The sequence below is a fragment of the Elaeis guineensis genome, chromosome 9 (genome assembly GCF_000442705.2).
Source record: "Elaeis guineensis isolate ETL-2024a chromosome 9, EG11, whole genome shotgun sequence".
NCBI lineage: Eukaryota > Viridiplantae > Streptophyta > Magnoliopsida > Arecales > Arecaceae > Elaeis > Elaeis guineensis.
This window is the reverse complement of record NC_026001.2, coordinates 20,597,189-20,617,835: the sequence shown is the minus strand read 5'-3', so window position 1 is coordinate 20,617,835 and position 20,647 is coordinate 20,597,189. Positions and strand designations below refer to the sequence as shown.

The window sequence follows — 20,647 nt, the reverse complement described above, 5'->3', positions numbered from 1 at the left end:
AACATTCCCTCAGAAATTGTTTTTATGAGAAAATTTTTGAGGAATTTTTTTAGATAAATGAGTTCTTATTTAAAAAATTTTAATAAAAATATTTTTTAAAAAATCTTTTGAAAATTATTTTTATCAAAATGATGATAGGAAAAAGTATAAAATAAGGCACCAACCAACTCTTTCAATATTCAGTAACTTTGGTTGTCCATTTGGTCAGTGTAGAATTCGATATTTGAATGATGCAGAGCTTACTATTGCAATATTATATGTATTGTTAAACTGTAATAAAGTGAAACCATATCTTGAGTGAGTATCGAATCCTCCTTAACTCCACACAGAATTTTATACTCAATTAATAAATCCATCAAAACTAATACAACATGGTATTTTAGTATGTTTGTGCGGTATATACATATTTCCACATTTGGATGTCTTAGTAATGCTCAGATAGATGCAAGGATTGAGGCTTCATTTGTATCATGGTTTAAAGATTATATAAGCTTTAACTCCTGCTTGTACCAATAGAAATTTTTTGTTCATATAAAATATAAGTACTAATACATTGTTTTTACAATTTATGATTAGGTGCACAATCCATGTAGTATGATATGAAATCAACACTTGAATGACTTAGCTTGGGATCCCATAAGAGTGGTAAAAACATAGCCCATGTATTTCATTGGTAGATTCAAATTCCATACAGATGCATACAATGAGGGCAAAAAATAATAATCAATAGTAGAGTGTGTGTAAAGGGCAGAGAACATGGTGATAGTGAAAGTAATTTTTATGATATTCTTAAGGAGGTGATAGAGTTACGGTATCCAGGATAAGGTGATAAAAGGATGGTGATATTTTATTATGAATGGTTTGATCCTATCATAAATCGGAGGATGAAAGTGTACCCATCAGATATAAAATTTATTTTATATTTTGATTGTTGTAATCAATATTTGATATTTATTTTATTTTATATTTGCATTGTTGTACATCTAGAGATGTTATCTTTAGATCGAGTTCATGGAAAGGAGAAGGGAAAGTTATCTACTTCTCAGGACGACAATAATAGCTATTTCAACTCCTACAACACCAATCAGATTTGGGATGACGCATTTCATAACGTTGATGAGTCAACGATCCAATGAAGTTGGACTACTTCTCCAGTTTTCGAGCCAGCAGCTTCACCAAGTTTAGTGGTCTGCCTAGATCACTAATCCACAATGATCAAAATGATCCACATTAAATCCGATAACCATTGTGGATTATTAATCTATTTAAAATATGCTTAATCTATTTCTATCATATTTAAGCCGATCCACTTAACATGTTTAAATCCATTAAATCTATTTGAAATGTATTTAACATGTTTAATCTATATATTTTAATTTGATCTATCAATAAATAGGTTATATAGATGGGATCAGATTATCCACCTAATGAATAGATTAAATTTAAATAAAAATTTTTATTTTATTAATTCAAATAAATCAGAATAAGATTGATAAATTTTTGATTAAATCTACGTATATTCCGGCTCGATGTAAGAAATTTTTGGTCCTAACTCTTGGTCAGATGGTAGGTTAGAAGACCCACGCCCTCGTTCACCGCCCAATTTTTGGGGACCTGCCTCAGCACCCACGCCCTCATTCGTGACCGGCCAGTCCCACCGCCGACGCCCTCATTCGTGACACCGAAATCCCTTCCTCTTCCTCGTTCGTGACGCCCCAAATCCCCACCACCGACTCCCTCGTTTGTTCTCCCGCAATCTCACCGCCGCCAGCAACCTCGCCGTTCCCTCATCTGTCGCCACCTCGCCACACCGCGTCGCTGTGCGGCCGTGCCTTTGCCGGGCCGCCTCGCCGTGCCGTCGTGCAGACCGACGCCTCCATCTCCCAGCAATCCCAAAGTACCACTTGTTCTCCTTCTTCCTCCTCCTCCTCCGATTGACGCAAGACCCCATGTCCCCAATTGCCAGAAAAATGGCATCCATTTCTTTTAGGAAGAGATCGTAGAGAAACCGATTCTGATCTGGTTGCAGTGGGCTTGGCACGAGCAACATGGCCCTGGGCCTGCCATGTTCAGGACCTGGACACCTGGTAAATACTCGTCTAGGATGTCATAAGATTTAAATTTACATAAGCTGCATTTTTACCTGAGAATTTAATATACTAGACTTGTAAGGATTATCACATGGATTATAGAGATATAAAAACAGAGAGGAAGAAAATAATAATATAAAATTAAGACTAAAAATTATTGGGCGATTTTTTTTTTTTTTTTTTTTTTTTTTAAGATATGGTTGTGATACTGGTGGCTATTTTTTGACGAATGTGTCAAAGGGTACAGAATATCATAAAAAAATAGCCAATAGCTAGAAACCCTTGGTATCAGACATCTGTAGAGTAACAAAAACTGTGCACACGTATCTAGCTTTAAGCCTTATTTCATCATGGTTTTGGGCTTCCAATGCCTAACGCTTGTTTGCCACTTGACGACCGGTCCTTTCTTTTGGACCATGGGCTATCACAAAGGCCGAGGCATTGGCCAGTAATATTTTGGACGGCTCCCTAAGAAACAATTTCATTGGGACACTTCTCCATGCTTCTAGATACATGGTGTTATTTTTTTTTTTCTAGGAAAACAAAATAATCATGAATAGTACGTTCATTTTATTAGATGCATCCCATTCTTTTTTTTGGCTGCCCTGCGGTATCCAATTTGGACTTTTGAAGTGTTTCTTGTGGTTTCATGAGGCATGACAAGTTTTGTTACTAAGGTTCCTCAGCGGAAAAAAAAAATCCATGGATGGTAAAATAACTATACAGTTATTGCAATTGAAAGCATCTTACTTTGTTGTGCACACACTGGCAGGTGGAGGGTAATCTCAAACAGGGACAGAGAGATCTTTTGAAGTGCATGGGTCAATCTCAAAGAAAAGTTGAGAGAAAGTTGGACGGTAATGAGAAATATTCATTTCTATTTACAAAATAGATGTAACGGTTCTTCCATTGTGATTTTCTTTTGAATCTTTACTGACATGTACATAGTTAAATTATTTATATATCATAAATAATAGTATCCTTCATTTTATATGAAAGCTACATTATACTAATCATTCAGAGTTATCAGTTACGGTGAGAATGATGAGCATCAAATCTGATAATAATATGTCTCGATATTATTTTAAACAATTTGCGGGACTTATGAAAGAGATAAGTCCTCTCGATAACCCAATACCTGCCGACTTCTATAAGACAAAGAAGCTAGTTTCGAAGCTTGGCCTATCTGCTAAAAAGAATAAACTATTGCTTCAATTGATATATATTGTATTACAAAGATGATGAGTCTTTAACTGATTGTAAATTTTGTGGTCATCCTCGATGCAAATCAGATAGGACAGGAAGTGAGAATCATAGACAAGTACTTTATAAGAAGATGCATTATTTGCCACTCATCCCCAAACTTAAGAGGCTTTATGCCCGAACAGATCAGCTGGACACATGAGATGGCATTATGAGAATAGACAAAAACATGGTGCTTTGTGCCACCCATCAGATGGAGAAGCATGAAAATATTTTGATCATACATATTATGATTTTGCTTTACTCCATACAATCTATCTGCATCACCGTACTCCTGTTGGTCAGTAATTGTTACGCCTTATAATTTACCACTTGATATATGTATGACCGCTCCATATATGTTTTTAATCTTGCTCATTTCTGGACCGCATTATCCGAAGATGATGATAGATTTGTATTTGCAACCATTGATAGATGAATTAAAAGTTCTATGGAACGAGGGTGTAGTTGCTTATAACATTTTAAGGAAGCAAAAATTTTTCATGAGAACTGTCTTAATGTGAACAATCATGACTTTTTAGCATATGGCATGTTGTCGGGGTGGAGTACAACTGAAAAATTAGTATGTCCTTATTGTATGGAGAGAACGAAGGCTCTCTGCTTGGAGCATAGGGGTAAAAATATATGGTTTGATTGTCATCATCAGTTCTTGTCTTTTAATCATGTGTTTAGAAGAAATAAGGATGCCTTCTGAAAAAATAAAGTTGATAAATCAGAGCCACCTCTCATATTAACAAGAGACCAAGTATAGAAAAGAGTTCGTGGATATCCCACAATAATTGAAATAGGTCCATATAAATTTCGTAGATACAGAGAACGTTATAATTGGACGAAACAGAGTATATTATGAAAATTACTATATTAAAAAATAAATTTAATCCGATACAACTTAGATGTCATGCACATAGAAAAAAATATATTTAACAATGTTCTTAATACTGTTATAGATGTAAAAAATAAAACAAAGGATTAAGGCTTCATTTGCGTCATGGTTTAAAAATTATGTAAGCTTTAACTCCTGCTTGTGCCAACAGAAATTTTTTGTTCATGTAAAATATAAGTACAAATACATTGTTTTGGCAATTTATGATTAGGTGCACGATCCATGTAGTATGATACGAAATCAACCCTTGAATGACTTAGCTTGGGGTTCAATGAGAGTGGTAAAAACATGGCCCATGTATTTTGTTGGTGGATTCAAATTCCATACATATGCATACAATAAAAGCACACTACTATAAAACAGGCCTATGGCAGCGATTACTACGACAACGGTTAAAAAATTGCTGCCATAGCAAATATAGCGATTATAAGTAACCGCTGCCATATGGTAGCGATTATAAGTAACCGCTGCCATAGGCGACCTATGACAGCGATTAAACATAACCGCGGCCATAATCCCGACCTATGGTAGCAGTTACAAATAACCGCTGCAATAGGTTCTAGATATTGCAGCGGTTGACTAACCATGGACATAGGTTGGAGATATAGTAGTGGTTATAAATAACCACTATCATAGGTTCGACCTAGAGCAGCAGTTATGTGTAACCGCTTCTATAGGTTCGACATATGGCAACGGTTACAGTAACCGCTGCCATATCTCTGACTTATGGCAGTGATTAGGTATAACCGCTATCATAGGTCGAATCTATGGCAATGATTAATAATAATCGCTACTATAACTGATTATAGCAGTAGTTTCGTGCAACCACTGCTATATACGCTGAATATAATTTTTTTCATATTTTTTTCTAAATATGATATAATTTTAGAATTTAAAGTTCATCTTCTATCATTAGAGTGTGATCACAAGAGACCATCTCGATCCGATAGTCCTAGCTATGTCGATCAATAAAATTTGATTTCGACAGCCACGAACGACCGCATGATGATCTAGTAGATAGAGATCACCAATGGATCTGAAAACTTACAAGAATGATCTTGGTGATGTTTGTAGCATACTATCAAAATTTTACTTCAATCAGATATCATTATCATGATCAATTTAGTACGGGATGATTTCAGCCATTAAATAAAAATGAGTGATGAAAAGATCAGATGGTATTTGATTATAAGATGATTTTTTAGATAAATAATTTTTATTATTATTTTAATTATTTATATGGTGATGATCATAAAATTCAAACTATACCTATATGAACCGTCCACGTTAAGCAGATTTTACAAAAGCACAAGCATGATTACTTAAGGACTTTATGAATGAGTATCAAGAGATATAATTTTGGATCATTTATATATGTACGGTTTGAATTTTACGATCATCATCATATAAATGATTAAAATAGTAGCAAAGATCATTTATCTAAAAAATCATCTCGTAATCGGACGTCGTTTGGCCTTTTGATCACTTATTTTTTATTTAACGGTCGAAATTATTTCATATTAAATTGACTATGATAATGATGTCTAATTAAAGTAAAATTTTGATAGTATGCTACAAATATCATCAAGATCATCGTTGCATATTTTTGGATCCATCGATAGTCTTTATCTATCAAATCATCACCAGTCATTCGTGACTATCGAATTCGAATTTTATTGATCAATATAGTTAAGGCTATCGGATCGAAATAATCTTTTGTGACGATACTCTAATGATAATTACTTAGATAATGAATGATGAAGATAAATTTTAAATTTTAAAATTACATTATATTTAGACAAAAATATGAAATTTATATTCTACCTATGGCAGCGGTTATTTATAACCGCTGCCACATATCTATTGCAGCGATTATGCATACTACCATAGGTCACGTATGGCAGCAGTTATGTATAATCACTGTAATAGATGATATATGGCAGCGATTTTAAAACCGCTGCCATAGGTTAGGTCTTTTTCCCAGCCTGCCCCCTCTTCTTCATTTCGCATCGATGTTTTGATTTTTCTCTTCTCTCTCTCCTCTCTACTCGAGCCCTATCCTCTCTGTCGCTAGCCCGCCCCACCACCGCCCCCTCCCTCTAGCACCACCGTCGGCTCCCTCTTCCTCGATCTCCCTCGGCCCGTGCCCCGCCTCCCTCTTCCCCAGCCTCCCTCGGCCCGCCTCCCTCTTCCCCCGACCCTACCTTCCTCTTCCCCCAGCCCTGCCTCCCTCAGCCTCGGCCTTCTCGGGCCCCACCTCCCTCTTCTCTCAGCCCCATCCCCTTGGCCTCGTGCCCCACCTCCCTCGGCCCCGGTCACCTTTGGCCCCTGCCCCCTTTGGCCCTATGCCGCACCCTATCGCCGCCCCCTTCCTCTAGCGCTGCTGCCAGCGACCCCCCAGCACTGTGTGACCCCCCTCCCCGCAGCTACAGGTATGATTTTTATTTTTTTTTATTTCATGTCATATTATTTTTATAATTATGTCACAATAATATTTAATAATAATTATGTCATAATACTTATATCATAATAATTATATCACAATAATATTTAAAGAAAATCGTTGTCAGCTGGTTCTGGGCCTTGTCGGTGGCTGTAGACTGTGCCATCAGGTTCTGGGCCGTGCCGAAGGGTTCTGGATCGTGCCGGCATGTTCTGGACCAGTCCGACGGGTTCTGGGTCGTGCCAACAGTAGGGCTGGAAGTGGACTTGGGTCGATCTGAGGCCCATCGAGTCGGACTTGCTTCAGGTCGGGCTTTGGTCTTGGCCCAAAACTATTCGGGCCGGGCTCGGGCCCAAAAAATTGGGCCTGATTTACTTTCGTGCTGGGCTCGGGCAGACCTTTGGCCCGGCCCAAGCCCGACCCGGGCCCAAGCCTGAATCAGGCCAAAAGTCAGGCCCGATATTTCTTCCGCCCTCCAGCCCCTCCTCCATCTTTGCCTGGACTCTGGTACAATCAAATCGAAGTCGACGGAGTGGGAAGTCTCCCTCTTGATCGGAGGGAGCTGCTGTGGGGAAAAGATGATGCGTCGATGCCAGAGGTGGAGGCGGCAATGGACTTGGCTGCAGGAGATGGCGGCTGCGGTGGAGGGGAGTTGAAGGCATTGATGGTGGTGGAGCTCTTCGATCATCAGTCCTAAAGGTCCCAATCTCGGAGCACCTTGTTCGAATCCTCCTGGAAGGGGTTCAGAAAGACGATCAACTTTAGATTGCTGGTGATCCGTGACAGATCCTGTCGGATGGTGTCCCAGATGGGCTCCATCAATGTGTTGGGCGGCGATCCGAAGCCGTCGGCCGCGATGCCACCGTAGGAGCTCTCGACGGAGGGGATGCTCGGCGGCACGATAGTAGAAGCCTTCTGGTAGGCGGCGTTCTCTGGTACTCCTCCATTCCCCCCGCCGACCTCCCCCTCCCGCTCCTCCCTCCTCTCCCTTGCCTTCGACCATCCCCTCCCCCGCTCATCCCCTCCCTCCGTAAGGACCGCAACAGTCTCACCCAGGCCCGATTGGGTTCGGACCTTACACCTTATATCGATTTGAAATCGGGTCAGCCCAATTGGGTTCGGACCGATCTCAGGCCCGAGCTCGGGACCGTATTTTTTCAAAAAAATCGGGCCTAGGCCCGACCTGAAGTTCGAAAAATTTTTTCAGTCGGGCTCGGGTAGGGGTAGAACCTGGCCCAGTTCCAGCCCTAGCTAGCAGATTTTAGGTTGTGCCAGCAGGTTTTGGGCCATGCCGGTGGGTTTCGGATAGTCAGATTCTGGGTCAGGCCGGCAGGTTCTGGACCGTCAGATTCTGGGTCATGATGGTGGGTTTTAGGCTATGCCGGCGGGTTCTAGGCCATCAGGTTCTAGGTTGTGCCGGTGGATTCTGAGCCATCGGGTTCTAAACCATGCCGATGAATTCTGGGCCGTGCCACTTTATGAAAAGTGTTTTCTTTTTTTAATAAAAAAGCTGTGATGATTTCGGACAAAAAATAGTTAATTCTTAGCATGATTTTAGTAATATTTCTCTCTTATTTTTTCTCTTCTTCTGTAAATATTTTAACAATTCCGAATGGTAATGTGATCTTGGATGGCCTATGGCTGTTTAACGGGCAACCATTCGCAGCCGATTTGGTTTACTTATAGCAGACACTGAAAGTAACATTACAATGCATGATTAAATAGTAAATCTGAGCCTCTCTTTTACATATTATTTCTATAATTATATTTATAATTATATCATAATAATATTAATAATATTTATATCATAATAATTATGTCATAATAATTATATCATAATAATATTTAAAAAAAACTGCTGTCGGTAGGTTTTGGACCTTGTCAGCGGTTGTGAGCCGTGCCATCTGGTTCTAGGCCATTGGTTCTAGGTCATGCCGGTGGGTTCTGAACTATATCGGTGGGTTCTGAACCGTCAGATTCTAAGTCGTGCCACTTTATGAAAAGTGATTTCTTTTTTTTATAAAGAGGCTATGATGATTTTGAACGAAAAATAGTTAATTATTAGCATGATTTTAGTGATATTTCTCTTTTTTTTTTCTTGTTCTATAAATATTTTAACAATTCCAAACAGCAAAGTGATCTTGGATGGCTTGCGACTGTTTAGCGGGCAATCGTTCGCAGCTGATTTGGTTTACTTATAGTAGATACCGAAAATAACATTGTCACACATGTTTAAATAGTGAATCTGGGCCTCCCTTTTACTTTAGAATTAATGTAATTCTTGTTATGAAATTTATTGCATAAAATTTTTTAGGTTATTGTTTAGTCACTGTTGCTTTGGATTGTTGCATTGTATAACGGTAAACCTATCAATTGATTAGTGTACATAATCTACGACATCCGTAAATTTATATATTTTAGTACGGATGGGAGAATTATGTATAATGATCAATTGATTATCCAATTTGAACAGTTTAGAAATTATAAATAATTTTATAGATAATTACAGTAATCAAATGGTATGCTAAGAATTCGAAAGAAATTTCAGACAGTCTCTCTCTCTTTTATTCTTCCTATATGGAAGAACTAAAAAAAAATATTGTTAAAATTTTTTTCGGTCCCTATTGCATACCATTTGATTACTATAATGAATCTATAGAATTACTGTAATTTTTGAATGGGATAGGATCTATCTTTATCTATTATTTGTGATAGAATGCATTTATTGCATATCTGAAAATATTATTTAATATATTTTTATTCCTTCTAATATTTATTTATAATGCATTGGTATGTAAAATGTGTAATACAAATAATATATTTTATTTATAATGCATTAGTATCTGAAAATGATATTTAATACAAATAATATTTTTTGTTTGCCTATATAATAGTCCATGGTTCTAGGCCATGCTGACGGGTTTTGGGCCGATGGGTTCTGAACTATGCCGGCGGGTTATAGGCCATGCTACTTTACAGTGGGTTCTAGGCTATGTATAGAACCATAGATCCATCTTTTGATTAATATACATATTCTATGGTATTCATATATTTATATATTTTTGTACGGATAGAAGAATTATGTATATTGATCAATTGATTATCCGGTTTGGACAGTTTGAAAATTATAATTAATTCTATAGATAATATCTTAATATTATTGTATTGTGTCTCATTTTCATACATAATTTAATTACAGTATCACCACTTTTATAATAGATAAGGGGTGGATGAAGTTGAGTAGACTCTTGCCAAAATATGAGGCTGGACTTTAAAATTTTTTGATTTTACTATAGAAAAATTCGATGACCATGGACTTATCCAATATCTTTGTAAGAAGTGTATGGGTGGGCCTTGGCTACCTCATCAAAATATAAATGATCACCTCATATTTATGGCTTTAAATTCAGCTATGAAATTTATTTGGATCAACATGGTGAGTGCAGGCTGCAAGAAAACAATCAACATAATGGAGGAGTGGAACAAATGATTTGTGATATCTTTTCATTTGTTGGCTACAATAATGATGCATCTACGTCCATGTTTGATCCTGTGGTTAGTGGAATAATAAATAGTGAGATGTGGAGAAGGTCCTCAAGTTGATGGAGGATGCTAATATTCTGCTGTATCCCGAGCGTAAAAAAATGGTGAAACTTGAGTTCTTAATCCGATTGTATCATATGAAATGCTCCAATGGGTTCGGTAATAATGGAGTGAACTGTATACCAGAGCTTTTGGAGGATATTTTTTCGGACAATACACAAATCTCAAAGAATAATTATGAAACATTGAAGATTATTGAACAGTTGGATTTTACTTACACTAAGATATATGCATGCCCTAATGATTGCATGCTCTATTGGGAGAGGGATGCCAACCAAAATAAGTGCAGGAGGTGTGGTATATCAAGATGGAAACAGAACAAAGATGGCACATTGACCCGTATACCTCAAAAGTTGATGTGACACTTTTCTTTGATATCGAGACTACAAAAGTTATTTATGTCGACGAGGATATTGAAGGACATGAGATGGCATGAAAAGGAGCAAATAAAATATGATGCATTGAGGCATCCAATCGATGGAGAGGCATGACAAAAGTTTAATAAAATATATTCTGACTTCGCACAAGAGATATGCAATATGAGGTTGGGCTTGTCATATGATAGTTTCAATCCATTTAAGCACATAAATATCAACCATAGTGTATGGTCAGTGTTTACTCATATTTACAACCTTCCATCATGGATGTGTATGAAAAAATCTTTCGCTTTCATAATAGTGCTCATCCTTGGACAGATAGAGGGAGGGAACGACATTGATGTCTATTTGTAGCTCCTTATTGCTGAGCTGAAACATTGTGAAGTGTTCAAGGTGTTCCAACTTTTGATGCTTTGATGAATGAGTCATTCTCTATGAGCGCGGCACTTATATGGATAATAAATGACTTTTTAGCTTATGCCCTAATGTCGAGTTGGAGCATGAAAGGTGAGCTAGCATGTCTGATTTATGAAAAAAATATTCGATCTAAAAGGTTGACACATCAGGGGAGCTTTAGCTTTATAGGACATCGACGTTTTCTCTGTTGAAACCATCCATACAGAAAGGATGCATGCTCCTTCGATGGCACCATTGAAGAAGGTGAGGCACCTGATCGGATGTTCGGGAGTGAGGTGTTAAGAGAGTTGGATGGTCTCAGTGTTGAATTTGGGAAAGGTGATCCGATTGGTGGTAAGAAGAAGAACCGTTAATCAAAAGCAAATGACACACGCTTTAATTGGAGGAAAAAAAATATATTCTTTGACTTGCCATATTGGGAGACAAACTTATTGCGCTACTGCTTAGATGTCATGCACATTGAAAAAAATGTATGCGAGCTCCTATTGGCAGTGATCTTGAATATCAAGGATAAGATCAAGGATGGCTTGAATTTTTTATTTGACTTGAAAGAATGGGATATTAGAAGATCACTCCATCCGGAGCTGTAGGGGGAGAACAGTGGAAACTCCCTCATGCATGCTATATTATGAATACCTTCGAACTGTTCACATTTTTTTGTGTGTTGGAAAACATAAAAGTCCCAGATAGGTACTCAAGCAATATATCAGAATATGTGAATAATAAGGATGTCAAACTTGATGGATTGAAGACTCATGATTATCATGTATTGATGCAGGAGTTGATCCCAAAAGCTATTCACCGTGTGTTGCCAAAAAATATGAGAATAGCTGTTATTCATCTTTATAATTTCTACAGAGATATTTGTGCAAAGAGGTTACTTAAGAAAGACGTAAAAGAAATGAAGACAAGGATGGTGACTGTATTATGTGATCTAGAGAAGATATTTTTACCATCATTTTTCATAGTTATGATGCATCTCATCGTACACTTTGTGGAAAAAGTTGTACTTGGAGGTCTAATATTTGCTGATGGATGTACCTCATCGAGAGAAATATTCAAATGGTGAAATCTTATGTAAAAAATATGAATCATCCAGAGGGACCATAGCAGAAGGCTATTTGAATCAAGAGTGTATGGATTTTTATACCATGTACTTAAACAAGCTCGAGACATATCGTAACCAACCAATGAGGAATTAGGATGATCAGTATGAGCCAATTGCGTCTGCATTTGAGTCCATTCTGCAGCCAAATGGACTTTTCACTTCATACCGCCTCACTGATTTGAGCCTTGAGGAAAGGGATAAGACGCACTGCTATGTGCTATTTAATTATGATGTTATTAAACCGTACATAAGGTGAGTTACTCAGTCTTATTTATTTCTTATTACTTAGAAGAAAATATCTCATTATATCTAAATTTGTTCTTTATGCATGTAGTAAACACAAAGAGGTCATAAGAGTAAAATATGGTGCTCTAAGTATGCAAAAAAAAGAGAAAATGCACGGCAAAGAATTTTCTAAGTGGTTCAAAGATCATGTAAGTGAGTACATATTCTTACCTTGTACACCTTATTTGAATATGTTTACAAATTAGGTGTCATGTTCTTAGGTATGGAGATTACCACTCGTGATGTGAGCCCTGAAATACATGCTTTTTCAATGGAACCTAATCATATCGTGCGTAAGTACAAACAGCTCATCATTAACAGCTATAGGTTCAATATTCATAGTTCGTCTGTAAACATGGCAACACAAAATAGTGGCATGATGTTGAGCGCCATCACTAGGTGTTATACTAACTCGAAGGATTCACAGCCTTGTATGGAGAATTTGAACTATTATGAGGTTGTGGAGAAGATAGTCATCTTGGACTATTATTCTAAAAAGAGGATTGTATTGATGAAATACGATTAGTTTGACATCTTATCTCAATCAGGGATAAAGACTGATGAGTACGGCTTTACTCTCGTCAATATGCAATGCTATCTCCGTACCAAAGAACCGTATATACTTGCCTTCCAAGCTAGTCAAGTCTTCTACGTTAGTGATCTCTTAGAGCCTCAATAGGATATTATTGTGAGGATAGTGTCTAGGCATATCTTTGATAATATCGAGATTGATGATGATGTTGGATCATGCATACAAAGTGTTCTTATAGGACAAAACTTACTTAATAATGTCGAGGTTCCAGATACATTTGTCAGGAGTGATGGTGATGTCTATATTGTACATGCCACTAGACGATGAGTTCAATATCTTGATATAAATGTTAGTATATATTTATTGATGCTCTACTAATATTATTGTTCAACAACATTTATATTGGTTAATGTTCATTAACATTGCAGGTCACAATGGCACTGAAATGCTATCTAGCTTTCAACCTCATCCTTTGGCGAACCATGCAGAGCTCCTCATCTGAGCCGCTGTCGGAGCATACTCCATCCACTTTCACATAGGCTTCGGCTTCGCAGACACCACCGGTATCTGAGCATCCACCAGTAGTCACATCTCCAGCACATACTTTACCCATCGATGAGGCTCCACCGGCATCTACGTTGCACGATCCCAGTGAGAGTAGATTTTTATTATATCAATTATTTATTTATTTATTTTTATATAGTTATTATACACTCTTATATATTCGTAATATATTTTCATTGCAGGAGCATCATCCAGTAGGATATTTTATGGTCCCACACGCATGCCGCATGTGTGAAACCGTCAGCATCAAATCATAATGGAGTATGATTAGGAGGGGAGGCCAGTAGAAGAGACCGCACAGGAGATGCATTCTTTTTTTGGAGTGCTTGTGAGGTGGTCTGACATCATTTTCGTACTACCTGTAGACTAGCGATTGATGGATGCTGGTGTCAAGGACCGAGTGTGGGAGGAGATTTGGATAAGTGTATCTTAATTATATATATGCATATGATATATTTACACTATGTTTGACTAGAATAATTTTGTAACGGACTTCTAATAACTTTATACAGAGGAGGAATGACTTTTCAAATTATGAGAGGGCTTGAGATGTCCGACTGCAGAAGATTAGAGAGTTATACCAGAACTACAAGGTCAAGCTTCATAGAGAGTAGCTAGAGCACCATAGGAACACTGAGGAGGAGCTTGTTCCTTGGATCTAGGACTGTCTTTCGAGTCAATGGGCGGAGATGGTCAGGCATTGGAGGAGCCAGGAGTTTTAGGTTTAATTTGTAATTTATGAATTTTTTATTACACTGACAATTATATTTGATTTTAACTTATGTAATTTAAATACTTTGTAGGCTGCCTTCCATCAGAATCGGGAGAATTGGGCTACTCAGAAGTACACGCACACTCGCGATCGTGAGTTTATGGCCAGTTGTGTGCATAGAGAGGTAATAAATTTTGACCCTTAGTTTATATTGAATTATTATTTTTTTATATATTTCTAACAGGCTGGTTGATTGTTATAGCTGATGAGAGAGGGAGTGATACCCACCCATAGCATCATCTTCCGATCTAGTCGTACGGACAAGAAGGGCAGGCTGATCAATACCATAATTGAGAGGATTTTTGTAAGTAATAACTAGAGTATGATTAGTATAATTAGTACTATAGCATTTCTTATAAGATTTTATTTGAATTTACAATTACAAGAGCAATTAGACGCGCTTGCGAGTGAGGGCCCGGACACCTCTGGCCCCCATGACCATTTGTCTCAGGTTCTGGGATCTGAGCACTCTGAGAGGATTCGTTGCAAGTTCGGACATATGCCAACAAGCTACTGGTCTGAGGCGAGCATTTCCTCACATGCTTCTGAGGTCGTCAGTCGGAAGCAGCTTGATGAGACCTTGGTATAGGTAGCTCAGGCTTAGCAGCGTGCATCTCAGCTATAGAGCATCATATCCGCTATGGTGACACAGTGCTTCACTCATCTTGGAGCTGATTTTTCAAGTATTCAGGATATGTTGGTCAGCGTTTCAGTTCCAGCCCCTCCAGTTTCAGTTCCAGCCCCTCCAGTTTCTGCTCCAGCTCCAACTCCTCCAGCTCCTGCTCTAGCTCCAGCTCCAGCTCCAGCCCCTTCCGATGATAACGAGATGTTTGGAGAGGAAGATTTAGATTTAGCAAATTTTTAATATATTTTATTTTTATTTAAAAAATATTATAATATAATTTGATCAATAATAAAGTTTGAGTATTTGAGACATATTTCTGCATTATTATTGAGTTTCATATGAAATTTTTTATTCTTTCAAGTTTTAATTTGAGCAATTATATATTGAATTGTATTTATCAGATAAAAAAGTAAAAAAGAAGATAAATTTATATTTTTTTTGCTATCCAACAGCCTACGGCAGCGATTGTGCAATCGCTACCGTATCTATGCCAACCACTATCATATATCTGTGCCAATCGATGTCATAATCTATGGCAGTGGTTTAATAACCGCTGTCATAATCTACGACAGCAGTTTCAAAACCACTGCCGTAGAAGATATAGTAGCAATTTTTCTAACTGCTGCTAGAGTGCTGCTATAGATTCTATAGCAGTGGTTTAGGAACCACTGCTATAGATGCTATAGCAGCGGTTTATCAACCACTGCTATATACCGCTGTGATAGATCCGATTTTAGCAGTGGTTTAATAACCGCTGCTATACCCATGTACGGCAGTGGTTGCAGTAACCGTTGCAACAACCGCTGTCATAGATCTACGGTGACAGCGACAATGACAGTGATTGTGAACCACTGTCGTAGGCTACAGCAGTAATTTTTTGGGCTACAGCAGTGGTTCCGAACTGCTGCCATACCTTTTTTATAGTGGTGGCAAAAAAATAATCAATAGTGGAGTGTGTGTTAAGGGCAAAGGACATGGTGATAGTGAAAGTGATTTCTATGATATTCTTAAGGAGATGGTGGAGTTACAGTATTCAAGTCAAGGTGATAAAAGAGTGGTGACATTTTATTGTGAATAATTTGATCCTATCATAAATCATGGGATGAAAGTGCATAAACAATACGATATTATTGAGATTTGATATCATAGAAGATATCCAAAGTTTGATCCATTCATCCTTCCCTAACATATGGTGCAAGTATATTATTTACCTTATCCTGGAAGGATAAGAGATAAGGTAGATTCGTAGGTGGTCATCAAGACAAGACTGAGAGGTCAAGTAGATAATGACCACATTTTGGAGCCTATTTTTCAATATGAGGAGATGTCTCGAGTCAATGCAATAGATGATAATGAGCCATTGAAAATTTTTGAGACAGTGAGAGATTATTTGAGGAGGTTGATGCATATCTTGAAGGCCCTATTGATGATGAAGAAAAAGAAGATAAAAAGGAAGTTGAAGAAGAAGAGGAGGAAGAAGAAGAAGAGAAGGAAGAAGAGGAAGAAGAAGAATATATATTTCACTACCGAAGATTATTCAAAAGGCAATAAAAAATATGAAGATGACAATAAGGATGATGATGAGTAATTATGATATAATATTTATGCTTCTAGATAATTTTTTTATATTTTTTTGTTAATAGATGATAACTTATTTGTATATGTGCTTATGTAATATCTTTGATATTTGTTTTACATATATGTTACTATAATCTTTACTTGATATTTATTTTATATTTAGGTTGTTGTAATCAATACTTGATATTTGATTTGTTTTACATTTACATTGTTGTGCATATACAGATGCCACCTTCAGACCAAATAGGAAAGGAGAAAGAAAAGTCATCTACTTCTCAACCAAAGAAGACTCGTGCAACCATTAAAATCATGACAGACTTATCACTACCCTTAACCACCATGACCCCTCAGATGCTTCACTCGCACCTACCATTGTCACATCATCTTCTTCTTCTATTACACCACTCTCTTCAATCGTGCCGTCTCTTTTCCATCCTATTCCACCACATCTCTCTACTATGACCTTGGGAGCTTTTATTACTCAACCATCATGTTCTGGTTCCATTCCACCTTCCATTTCCATGACTTTCACTACCCCACCCTCTTCCTTCACTATGCCACCATCATTTTCTACATATCCATCACTTTATTTTCAATACCCAAATACCATGCCACACATACCTAGCCCTACTTGCAGCCATTTCTCTTCCCATACTATGGTTCCACCTGGGTAGTCACCACCTATCCAACCTATGCACACTTCTACCACTACAACTTCTAGCCAAGAGAGTTTGCACACACAAACATCAGAGAAGGCACTGTTAATTCTAAGTAGTTATGGGTAAAACTATATAATATTTAGTTCATTGCAGTATTTGTTCAATTGAAATAAATATATATGATTATTTGACTATTGTTTATCTATACAGTTTCAATAATGATCATATGGTGACCCATGCTTTGGTTGAAATTCTTAAGAGCAAGTATGACGGTCCTTACTCTTTATAAAAGAAGATCCCAAAAAGGACACGAGACATTTAGTTTTGTGAGTTTGAGGCAAGAATATTTTTAAGTTTATTAGATGCCTTTGTTTACTTATATTTGATTTAAAATGTCTATATATATATTTTGTTGATACTAAACCTTTTTTTTTTTGTAGAAAAAATTTCAATGGGATCTAAAGGATGAGCAGCATATCCGAAGGAATTAGGAGCACCATGGTTCATATCGTCTTACTGATATTTTTAATGATGCTCATGAAAATTGTGACTATAAGTCGAATTGGATTGGGGAGAGTGTATGGCAGGAGCTGTGAAAATATTAGGATAGTGATGAGTTCAAAGCCAAAAGTCAGAAGAACAAGGAGAATCATGCATCCGATTGTAATGGATTAGGCTTTTCACTTCATACTGGTGGTTCGTTTAGCATTAACGACCATGCTACAAGATTGGTATTGATTTATTCTTTATGATATTTTTTCTTTGTTTATTATTAATGCATCTTATTCTTTATTTACTTGTTAATAATATAATTTTTGTTTTTAAAGTTGCTAATGTTGTTTGTGTCATGAAATTCATACGCAGAAGTTGAATCGAGCACCTATATTGGATGAGCTCTTCAGACACACCCATCAAAAGAAAAAGGATGACAATCAGTGGGTAAATAAGAAGGCAGAAATAGCATATGCAAGTATTCAAAAAACTATAATTCATATCTTTATATTATTTGTATGTTTAACTCATTGTATTTAATATCTTGCGCAGACTAGTTTTACACAGAAGTGGCAAGAGATGCAATCAAGTCAGAGCTCGACTGGAGAGGATGGTGCAGAATCATCACAACAGTAGCCTCAGCCATCCATGATGCATGTATGAAAAGAAATAGTTAAAGTGAACAAGGGGCAGATTTATGAACTGTGATCACAGGCTAGCTTGTTGACAGGCTAGCTTGTTGACAGGCTCCTCATCTTCTGGCCGCACATCCTCATGAGTCATTGAGGAGTGGATTCAGGAGCAAGAGAAGATTTATAATATGTTTGAAACCGTATATGCTCGAAATGAGAAGTTAGCTACTCATAACAATCAATTAGCAATCCAGAATAGTGAATTAGTCATCCAAAATAGTGACTTAGCTACTCGTGTTTCTCGTACGGAGGAATTCATGCGCCTTATGATGGAGAAGATGTAGATGTTTCCAGCACCACCTCCAACTGCTACTTCTGCAAATGATGATAATTGTGATGACGACGATGATGATGATCAGGAGAAGGATGATCATTTATGATTTTCTTTTTTATTATGATTGGAATGATGATACTTGTGATACTTGTTTCTTTTATTATGAACTTGGATATGACGAGGATGATGATACTTTTGGAACTTCCATTATGATTTTGATACTTATGATACTTTCGGATATGATGGTCATTTTTTTCTTTTGTGGTGATTATGATTTTCTATTAGAATTAATATGCTATATTTATGAATATAAATTTATTATTATATGGATTATTTGTATATCACCTAATGTATTAAAAAAAAATATTTCAAGTTTTTCTAATGATCAGATTTAAATACTGTCAGGGATACTTTCCTCGGAAAGATGTTTTGCAAGAGATTTTTTTTCTCTTGAAAAGTCATTTTGTAAGGGATTATTTTCTCAGAAAATTATTTAGTGAGAGATAATTCCCTCAAAAATATAGAAAAGTCATTTAAAAAATTCAAAAAATTCTTCAAAAAATTCCTCGAAATTTTTTTTAGAAAAATCCCTTAGAACATCTCTTGAAAAGATTTCCTCGAAAAATCTTTCGATAAATTTCCCCCAAAAAATCTCTCGAAAAGATTTCCTTAGAAAATCTCTCGGTAAATCCCTCGAAAAATCCCTTGAAGAATTTTTCTCGAAAGCTCCTTCGAAAAGATTTTCTTAATAAAATTCTTCGATAAATTTCTCTTGAAAAATTCCTCGTAGAATTTTTCTCGAAAACTCCCTGACATAGATTCCATTGGAAAATCCCTCGGAATGATTCCCTCAGAAACTTTCCCTCAAAAAATCCATCGAAAGTTTCCAAGAAAAAAATTCTGTTAAAAATCCCTTGAAAAATAAATTCCCTCAAAAAAAATTTTTTGATGAGGGTTTTTTCGACACCTTATTTCCATCGGAAATCCATCAAAAATCTCTCAAAAATGGCTCTTTTTCTTGTAGTGTATGTCTAAGAGCCTTGGGACATTTATGTCACATATGGATACTCATTTTGGTCCCATAGCTGAAGCAATGGCATGTGAGTAAGAGATGGCTAAGAAGAATGCAGCGAAAATAGTGGAAGACTTACTTATGTTAAAGACATTGACTAGTAGTGAAGTGATAAAGGCGGCCAATATTCTCACAGTAAAGCCTAACAAGAGCACAGTGTTCTTTTCCCTTCCATCACACTTAAAGAGGTAGTATGTGCTTAGCCTTCTTGACTCGGGCATTAATAGGTCAAGTTTTAGACGTTAGTGTTTTGTGTGATGCTATTGTTGATGGAGTGCTTAATTTTTTTATTAAATTTTATAAAATTTTATTCTATATGTTGTTATGCAGAGCAAGTACCACTATGGTAACCTTGATTCTTGATGATTAGGCTTTTTTTATAATTTTATCAATGTATTATGCTTAGCTTTGCAGAATTATCTATATCAATTTTGGGGTTTGCTCAGTTTTCAATATATCGTATTTTTATATATTCAGTATATCATTCTCATTTTTTAATGTATATAGTATAATATAAACATTTTTGTCTCTAAATTAATAACATTAGGAGCTACTCACTTTATCTAAAAAAAAAATACAATACTTCTAACTAATAAATTTTTTACTAAAGAATCTAACTAGTTATCATATTAAATTATATATAAATTTTTTAAAAAGATATTTTTGATACCCATTGTTGAAAGTTTTAGAACTACATTGGAGAGAACCACCACTGATCTATTAGTTAGATTTTCTAAATTAATAAATTATATTTAATTTCAAATTTTTTAGTATTAAACAAGATGAAAATATTAAAAATATTTGAAAATAATCAATTTTTGGAGATTTTAAGTTCAAGGATAAGAGCGAAAATTTGAGTTGATTCCGATTTCTATTTTAAATGAACCAAGTAACAACAATGAGAACATCCATTCCAAT

General features: G+C 36.5%; 1 long non-coding RNA gene across 4 annotated transcripts; it reads left to right on the top strand.

Annotated features, from left to right (window-relative positions):
- Positions 1-1,576: 1,576 nt before the first annotated feature.
- LOC105036854 (uncharacterized) lies at positions 1,577-18,859 on the top strand. 4 transcript variants are annotated; one of them, XR_012134550.1, is made up of 9 exons: positions 1,577-2,087; positions 2,863-2,947; positions 13,430-13,652; positions 13,748-13,989; positions 14,078-14,287; positions 14,369-14,461; positions 14,540-17,930; positions 18,064-18,138; positions 18,244-18,859. It is a non-coding gene; the product is annotated as an uncharacterized lncRNA (long non-coding RNA). The 4 variants fall into 4 exon arrangements; XR_012134552.1 differs by having other exon boundaries at positions 13,748-14,287; positions 14,540-14,641; positions 17,410-17,930; XR_012134551.1 differs by having other exon boundaries at positions 13,748-14,287; positions 14,540-14,641; positions 14,724-17,930.
- Positions 18,860-20,647: the final 1,788 nt, after the last annotated feature.